The 8510-nt window shown below is 36.5% G+C and overlaps 1 protein-coding gene across 1 annotated transcript in view; it reads right to left on the reverse strand.

Annotated features, from left to right (window-relative positions):
• The window catches only part of LOC110442066 (gamma-glutamyl hydrolase-like), a 21361-nt gene extending 13609 nt beyond the window's left edge, over positions 1-7752 (reverse strand). Inside the window, exon 1 of the mRNA XM_021485496.1 lies at positions 7649-7752. The gene's annotated coding sequence lies outside the window, so the exon portion shown is untranslated. The remainder of the gene's footprint in view (positions 1-7648) is intronic.
• Positions 7753-8510: the final 758 nt, after the last annotated feature.

The raw sequence follows: 8510 nt of genomic DNA on the forward strand, positions 1-8510 counted from the left end.
ATTAGTTCTGTTCTAGACAGTTGCCATAGTTCACACCCGTACAGGGCAGACGGGAAAACTTTAGCCTTAATCAGCTTTGCAACTGTTAGAGGATTAAGGGTCCTAGGATGAGCACCAGATCGAATAAGAGCCATGGTTCCACTTTTTAGTTTCTTGCATGCAGACTCAGTTCTGTCCGATGTACACAATTTGAAATTCAAAACAACACCGACGTGCGTAATGTTTTCAACAACTGGTAATGCTTTACCATACAAATTTACATCTTTTACTAAGACTTGTCTTCTGCCTTTTGTAAAAACAACTATTTTACTTTTATCAACAGAGAATGAAAATCTCCATTTACGACTATAGTTTTCGCAAATTGTAACCATATCTTGTAAACCAATACTTGTGTTACTGATCAAACATATGTCATCTGCTTGTGTGGGAATATTAACCCTGGTATCAATAACAAAAGCTCCTTAACCTGACGATTCGACATCATTTAGTAAATCGTCAATAAAAACCAGGTACATTTTTGCAGATAATGACCCCCCTTGTAAGATCCCTCTCTTCATGAGGACAGGTGATGACTGGTGACCCTTAAAGGCGACATGACTTACAAAACCGGTATAAATATTTTTTTAATATAGTCAAAATTTTGCCCTTAAATCCTATTTTGTACAGTTTGTAAAGTAACCCTTCGTGCCAAACAGTATCAAAAGCTTTCTTGCTATCTAAAAATGCAACAAAAGAATCAGAGTCATTTTCTAGGTTGTATCTCACGCATTCCTGTAAATTAAAGGAAGTGCATAGACTACATAAATGTTTCATATAAGCCGACTGCTGTCTGTTTGGAAACGTTTCTGAATCTAGTAAAGAATCCATTCTGAGAGACAAAATTGACTCGAATATTTTAAAAAAGACGGGTATAAGAGTTATACCCCTATAACTGTTTGGGTCGTCTTTGGGTTTTCCATTGCCCTTGTACAAAGTAAAAATTGTTCCTTTTTTCCAGTCTTCAGGTATATGCTCATATTTTACAATGAGGTTGAACAATTTGATAATGAGGCTTAGTAATCTATCACCTCCATACTTAATGTGTTCATAGACCAGGCTATCATACCCACCAGCTTTGCCATTCTTAAGTTTCTTACATACTACCCGCATGTCGTCCGTGGTAAACAATTCTGACAGAAATATATCTTTCTCTTGATTAGACTTATTTTGAATTTCATTTACCTTAAGTAATACATCTTGAAAAAAGTTTTTATCAAACGACTCAAGCGTTTCATTATTGAACAACTTACTAAAATGATGACCCCAAGCATCTACAATTTGTTCGGGTTCACGTAGTGTGGTGCCATTGTACTTCATTTCTGTTTGGCAACAACCAGCATTGTTAGAACGATTTTTAAATAGTTTCCAGAAGAGATTTTGGTCAACGTCTCCAGATTTATCTATTTCGGCGAATTGTTCTTTCATATATATATTAAAAGCATGACGAAGACATCGTCTGAATTTTGTTTTCAAAGCCTTGTATTCAATGAACAAATTATTTTTCCCTCTTTGTCTGCCAGACGCATTCCAAAACGACCTCTTGGAAACCATTTCATTGTGCAATTCAGATAATTCCTTGCTCCAATATGGTTTCAAATACTTCTTAAAAGAACTTCTTTGAAATGACTTGTCTGACGCCTCAATTAAACAGCATTTGATTTTGTTGTAAAATATATCAATATCATTAGTATGTACAACATCATCAGGTATCTCAACATTGTTGAGGAGACAATTTACATGATATCTATAAAGGTCAATAGACCCATTCATTTCAGCTTTTCTCCAATTAAATCTGACCCATTCGGGACTTAAAACTTTGCAAAATTGTTTAGGAATATTCATCATGCAAATTACAGGATTGTGTTCAGAAACATTTAACTCATGATCATCTAAAACTTCACAGTGTTTAACCAAATCGAAACAACTTGAGTCAATAATAATATGGTCGATAGTAGTGAAATATCCCGTTGTTGGATAATACGTATACATTGGACCTTTGCATTTGTCCGTCACATTTACAGATTCCATATTTGTACTATTCAAAAAAGCTTGAACTCTTAAAGATCTGTCGTTACCAGCAAATCGACACCGGCTACCTTGGATTTGCACGTTCATATCTCCGAGTATAACAACTTTCCCCTTCTCGGAATATACAGAAACCACAGATTCTAAAATATCTATTTGATCTAACAAAACATCAATCGACCTGGAGGTCGCAGGCATATAAACGGAGAAAACGTAAAGGTACTCATTATTTAGCATTTGAACTTCAAGACCTAAGATTCTTGGACTATCGACAATAATTTCTTGTACTCTCAAATTCTCTTTGAATAACATACAAACACCACCTCTAATGTTGCATCTATAGCGAAAAGGATCGATTTCGTTGACAGGTTTAACGAAACACGAGTAACCAGTGTTTTTAAAAGATTCAAAAAACGAAATATTGCATTCCCTGACCCAATGCTCAGAGATACCACATACATCAACATCATATTTATGAAAGCAATCTAGAAGGTAGGGCATACCGGCCATAATACCTTCTATGTTCCAACACATGAAGTTAAAGTTATTCGGTGTCATCATGTTGGTTCTGGAAGACAGTTCTGGGCAACCACTCTCGAACGTGGACACCTTTTGGCCAAAATGTGGGATCTTCGATACATTTTGTAATGGCTTCATCGTCCGCTACATTCAGTTGAGCCGATGCAGTGCGTTTCCACGACCGAGCGAAGTATCTTAAATAAGTGTAAGTGATGGAGTTCTCATACAGGTAATCGCACAAAGCATTCTCGGATGACACTTTTTTGTCAATTCCGTGAATGTAATACCGTCTGACTCTCCTTTTCTTTCTAGGAATGAATCCAACAAACCGTGAGCCAGAGGAGATTACTGTTGATAAGTTACGTTTCTCAGCTTTTTTCAAATCATCAGAGTCGCACATGGAAGAAGGGAAATGGACCGGGATCGCAACTATGGGCCCCATCGATTGCCTATTAACTGAACCCTTTTCTGTTTGAACGAAATGGTCAAAGGTAGGCTGAACGGAGGTTAGATCCTTTGTTACATCGCGTGCAAGTTCTGGAGTTTTCCATTGAGTGCCTTTGGGTAGACTAATAGGTGATATTGTCGGCGAATGACGTGGAGAAGATGGAGGTGTAGCAGTTTTGGAGGATCCGCATTGTCCTTTCTTCACAGTAGTCGAGGGCTGTTCGGAGTGTTCTTCTTTCCCTTGCTTTACTTGTCGCTTGACGTCATTCATTTGCTTCTGTAACGTAACCAATGTATGTTTGTTTTGTTCAACAGATCGGGATGTCGACTCAAGGCAGTCGTTAATTGTAGTAACGTCGTTGACACAGTCTTTCGTTGTTTGGAGCACATATTTTAATTTGTTTTTAAATCCTTCAATACCACTTGAGTGATCATCATTGAATTTCTGAGCAATTCCTTCACAATCAGATATTTTTATCCAGGTTTCCTCAACTCGTAGTTTGGCATTCCTAGCGAGTTTTAAAGCTTCAGTTACAGTTTTTTCTAACGTTCTGTTATTTTCATTGTGTTCATTTAGTTCTTCAGATTGTACATCCACTTTCACTGTTAATTCACTGTTTTCTTTCTCTAGTTTGTTCAGTTTACATTGCATAGTCTTTAATTCATCCGTATATTTCTTTGCTCTTTCTCTTGCACTGTCTTTGTCTTTTTGTAGAGTTTTCAGTTGTTTAGTCAGATATTCGAGATCGCAAGCATGGGATGTATTGCTAGCTTTCAGGTTATGTACATCTGATTGCAGAGCTACAACAGCTTCCCTAAGAATCTTTATACCATTCTCTTCATCGGAAAAAGGTATTTTTGGAGGCAGTTCTCGCTGTTTTTTACGTGCGGCTACGACTTCACTTAACTCTTCAGTGTATTCTCCGACAGCAGTGCGAAGGAGTACAAAGCAATCTCTGGCGAGCTATGGCTGTATTGGTTGATCACCAGGTCTACGGGCCCTTAGCCTCTTACGCAATACACCTTCTTTGATAGGGAAATCTTCCTTCTCGGATGCTAGCTTAAACAGTTCATGGCGTAATTGTTCGAGGTCAGGTTCACTGTCGTGGGTTATGGTTCGAATCTGTTCCAATAATAACGACCTGGGTCTGTCTATAATAGCTTTAAGTTCGCCGAGATATCCAGGTATATCATTAGATGGGTTACTATGAGGTTCATAAAATGAGGCTTGGGAAATGTCATGATCATTTGGCGTATATATGAATGACTCCTCGGTGTCATTTTGACCATTTTGCCATGTACTAAAAGGCCGGACGGGTGTAAGTTCAGTGTAAACACGGCTTTCAGAGCCCTCTCTACATGTCAATAGAGCACTATCCATACCGTCGTGTAGAGCGCAAAAGAGCGTGACGAATTTTCGGACGTGCGTTCACTGAGCACTGGGACACACAGGTAAAAATGCTATACGTATATATATAATATATACCATATAGAGACGCAATCAAACTTCAAAACCATGCAGTCAAAATAGGATAAATACGACATGAAGATCACATTTGAAAGTATTTAAAATAATAGTGTATGTGATATGTCGATGTGGGCCATATATATAATGTAATTTGCAATTAACACATGTCTTTTACTAACAAGAAGACTATGCGGTAGATTAGCATATGGCTAAACATGTTTTTATTCTCTTATATCTTCGGTTTTACTCCACTGTAAACATATCCGTACACAACACTCGGACCACTGACTTCGGGCCTACCAACACACATCGAGGCACGTTCGTCAATGACCTAAGCTGTCAACCCTTGTCAAAATTCTGGGCAGCATTAAGCCAAAATGTGCTATAATGTCTCAAGCCCAAATCTATAAATAAAGTGGGGGCTATCCTCCCACATTCCTTGGTAGATTTTAACCTGACAAGATACATCCAAACTAGCCGGGAGAACACTTCAAGGCGATTGGGTCACTTGTTGTTCCACACTCACGCCACATGTACACGTGTGTAATACGTGTTTACGTGTAACAAGGAACAAAGTAAACCCTACACAATACAACAAATGTCAACAGTATATAGGCTTTAAATAGTAAGTAGTTTCATTGTAGAAACCGCGACTTACTTTCTACAACAGATCGGTATCGCGTTCAGCAGAAGACCATTCTTTTCAGTTAAAAGGAAGTTGGATTGAAGTAGTATTGACTACAGTATATAGATGCTTTTACTCGTGCTGTAACAGATTCATTATCACATTGATATAAGTAGAGGTCAAAAACACAGTTGGAACACAAATAACACCCATATCTAACCAGGAACACGAGTCCGTCCTATTACTTACGGAAAGCTTATATGTATTGGTGTAGACATAAAGTTCGTCAATATAAAATGGCTACTGTCATAAATATAAAGATCGTTATAATTTCCTATAGAAATGGCTAATACTGTTTATAACGCAATCGCTACACCTGTTGTAAATATAAACATATTTATAATTTACCTATATATAATAATGACTAATACTGTCTAAACCACAGTATTTACACCTGCTGTTTTTGTAGATATTGAGTGAGTTATAAATTATCTGTAGTAATGGCGAATAATGTCTATACCACAGTCTTTACACCTGTCGTTAACTTTGTAGAGACTAAGTTAGTTATAAGTTACCTATGGTAATGGCTAATGATGTCTAAACCACACTATTTACACCTGCTGTTTTAGTAGATATTGAGTGAGTTATAAATTACCTATAGTAATGGCTAACGATGTCTTTACCACAGTCTTTACACCTGCCGTTACTTTGTAGAGATTAAGTTAGTTATAAGTTACCTATAGTAATGACTAATAATGTCTATACCACAGTCTTTACACCTGTCGTTATCTTTGTAGAGACTAAGTTAGTTATAAGTTACCTATAGTAATGACTAATAATGTCTATACCACAGTCTTTACAACCTGTCGTCATCTTTGTATATACTAAGTTACTTATAAGTTTCCTATAGTAATGGCTAACAATGTCTATACCACAGTCTTTACAACCTGTCGTCATCTTTGTATATACTAAGTTACTTATAAGTTTCCTATAGTAATGACTAACAATGTCTATACCACAGTCTTTACACCTCTCGTTAACTTTGTATATACTAAGTTAGTTATAAGTTACCTATAGTAATGACTAACAATGTCTTTACCACAGTCTTTACACCTGTTGTTAACTTTGTAGAGACTAAGTTAGTTATAAGTGACCTATAGTAATGACTAACAATGTCTATACCACAGTCTTTACAACCTGTCGTCATCTTTGTATATACTAAGTTACTTATAAGTTTCCTATAGTAATGACTAACAAGGTCTATACCACAGTCTTTACACCTCTCGTTAACATTGTAGAGACTAAGTTAGCTATAAGTTATCTATAGAAATGACTAACAATGTCTTTACCACAGTCGTTACACCTGTTGTTAACTTTGTAGAGACTAAGTTACCTATAAGTTACCTATAGTAATGACTAACAATGTCTATACCACAGTCTTTACAACCTGTCGTCATCTTTGTATATACTAAGTTACTTATAAGTTTCCTATAGTAATGACTAACAAGGTCTATACCACAGTCTTTACACCTCTCGTTAACTTTGTAGAGACTAAGTTAGCTATAAGTTACCTATAGTAATGGCTAACAATGTCTTTACCACAGTCTTTACCCCTCTCGTTAACTTTGTATATACTAAGTTAGCTATAAGTTACCTATAGTCATGACTAACAATGTCTATACCACAGTCTTTACATCTGTTTTTAACTTTGTAGAGACTAAGTTAGTTATAAGTTACCTATAGTAATGACTGACAATGTCTTTACCACAGTCTTTACACCTCTCATTAACTTTGTATATACTAAGTTAGCTATAAGTTACCTATAGTCATGACTAACAATGTCTATACCACAGTCTTTACAACCTGTCGTCATCTTTGTATATACTAAGTTACTTATAAGTTTCCTATAGAAATGACTAACAATGTCTATACCACAGTCTTTACAACCTGTCGTCATCTTTGTATATACTAAGCTACTTATAAGTTTCCTATAGTAATGACTAACAATCTCTATACCACAGTCTTTACACCTCTCGTTAACATTGTAGAGACTAAGTTAGCTATAAGTTATCTATAGTAAGGACTAACAATGTCTTTACCACAGTCTTTACACCTCTCGTTAACTTTGTAGAGACTAAGTTAGCTATAAGTCACCTATAGTAATGACAAACAATGTCTATACCACAGTCTTTACAACCTGTCGTCATCTTTGTATATACTAAGCTACTTATAAGTTTCCTATAGTAATGACTAACAAGGTCTATACCACAGTCTTTACACCTCTCGTTAACATTGTAGAGACTAAGTTAGCTATAAGTTAACTATAGTAATGACTAACAATGTCTTTGCCACAGTCTTTACATCTGTTGTTAACTTTGTAGAGACTAAGTTACCTATAAGTTACCTATAGTAATGACTAACAATGTCTTTACCACAGTCTTTACACCTGTTGTTAACTTTGTAGAAACTAAGTTACCTATAGTAATGGTTAATGATGTTTATAAGATGTTGATATGGTGACTTACCTGATGAACGGTACGAGGCCTGGTAGTGTGTATGTGTACTGATTAACAGGTCGATAGATAGAGCGGGTCAATATACAGACTGGCAGGTCAGCGCTCTATAGGGATTCATTCGACCAGTACTCCGGGTATGTTTTGCCCTATCATGATGTGTAGAGAGTTATATTAGACGTTGTACGGATTATATCATTACTCGGTAACAATGTTATTCCGTCATCAGTGTGGCATTTTTACCGCGTGCTATTATATCTTTCTCGTTTTGGGGTAGACCTAACACGGAGCGTGGAGACAGATACATAGACGAGCAAGTACAGGGATCATTTCAAAAATAATTGTATATGGAACGTAGCGTATAGGGTATGTTGTATTTTCTGACGCCGACAGAGTTAAAAGAAATTCCCCGAGCCAAAATAATCAGTTGGAAGAGTTTGTTTTTTTCTACCAGAGTGACAGGGATTACATTTGTAGATTAAATTCACTATCCACAAACTTATTAGGACACACTATTTCCATATTACGAAAGAAATGTTTAACGCTGACACGGTGTCTTTTTTATAATAGCGTTAAGCTGAAGGTACTTGTTCCACACATTTCCGTCACTTCATTCCTTTGCATTTTTGTATAGATGTGGTTGGACCAAAGGACGTTTATTAGCATCCCTTCGTGACAAAGTAACGTTTATGACTGTTCCTTCGCAACAGTTACATGGGGCGTAAAAGGAGTTGTTTTCTGTATTGACATATGCTCTTGTTTATTCTCCTGAAAAATAACAACAGAAGAAAAGTAGAAATTTATTCAGTTTTCTGCTATTTTCGACTTAGTTTAAAATCGGCAGCTTTCATGGAATGTTCTCCATGCAACACAA

This window comes from Mizuhopecten yessoensis, unplaced genomic scaffold, assembly GCF_002113885.1.
Source record: "Mizuhopecten yessoensis strain PY_sf001 unplaced genomic scaffold, ASM211388v2 scaffold716203, whole genome shotgun sequence".
NCBI lineage: Eukaryota > Metazoa > Mollusca > Bivalvia > Pectinida > Pectinidae > Mizuhopecten > Mizuhopecten yessoensis.